Source organism: Nematolebias whitei, chromosome 6, assembly GCF_014905685.2.
Source record: "Nematolebias whitei isolate Nwh7 chromosome 6, NemWhi1, whole genome shotgun sequence".
NCBI classification, from domain to species: Eukaryota; Metazoa; Chordata; class Actinopteri; order Cyprinodontiformes; family Rivulidae; genus Nematolebias; species Nematolebias whitei.
The window spans coordinates 22173858-22174862 of NC_056503.1; the positions used below are offsets into that span (position 1 = coordinate 22173858).

General features: G+C 58.6%; 1 protein-coding gene across 1 annotated transcript in view; it reads right to left on the bottom strand.

Moving 5' to 3' along the window:
* The window catches only part of LOC119411179 (beta-galactosidase-1-like protein 2), a 38840-nt gene that overhangs the window by 8826 nt on the left and 29009 nt on the right, over positions 1-1005 (bottom strand). The gene's annotated exons all lie outside the window — the stretch shown is intronic.

Genomic DNA, 1005 nt, shown 5'->3' on the forward strand with positions numbered 1-1005 from the left:
TCTCTGTCTGTCTGTCGGCTCGCTCTCCGTCTGTCTGTCGGCTTGCTCTCAGTCTGTCTATCGGCTCGCTCTCTGGCTGTCTGTCTGTCTTTCTGTCGGCTCACTCTCTGTCTGTCTGTCTGTCTGTCTGTCGGCTCGCTCCGTCTGTCGGCTCGCGCTCTGTCTGTTTGTCGGCTTGCGCTCTGTCTGTCTGTCGGCTCGCGCTCTGTCTGTCTGTCGGCTCGCGCTCTGTCTGTCTGTCGGCTCTCTGCCTGTCTGTCGGCTCGCGCTCTGTCTGCCTGTCTGTCGGCTCGCTCTCTGTCTGTCTGTCTGTCAGCTTGCTCTCTGTGTGTCTGTGTGTCTGTCTGTCCGTCTGTCGGCTCGCTCTCTGTGTGTCTGTCTGTCTGCTGTCCATCTGTCGGCTCGCTCTCTGTCTGTCTGTCGGCTCACTCTGTCTGTCTGTCGGCTCGCTCTGTCTGTCTGTCGGCTCGCTCTGTCTGTCTGTCTGTCTGTCTGCTCGCTCTCTGGCTGTCTGTCAGTCGGCTCACTCTCTGGCTATCTGTCGGCTTGCTCTGTCTGTCTTTCTGTCGGCTCGCTCTGTCTGTCTGTCTGTCTGTCGGCTCGCTCTGTCTGTCTGTCTGTCGGCTCACTCCGTCTGTCTGTCGGCTCAATCTGTCCGTCTGTCGGCTCGCTCTCTGTGTGTCTGTCTGTCTGCTGTCCATCTGTCAGCTCGCTCTCTGTCTGTCTGTCGGCTCGCTCTGTCTGTCTGTCTGTCGGCTCGCTCTGTCTGTTGGCTCACTCCGTCTGTCTGTCGACTCAATCTGTCCGTCTGTCGGCTCGCTCTCTGTGTGTCTGTCTGTCTGCTGTCCCTCTGTCGGCTCGCTCTCTGTCTGTCTGTCGGCTCATTCTGTCTGTCTGTCAGTCGGCTCGCTCTGTTTGTCTTTCTGTCGGCTCGCTCTGTCTGTCGGCTCACTCCGTTTGTCTGTCGGCTCAATCTGTCCGTCTGTCGGCTCGCTCTCTGTGTGT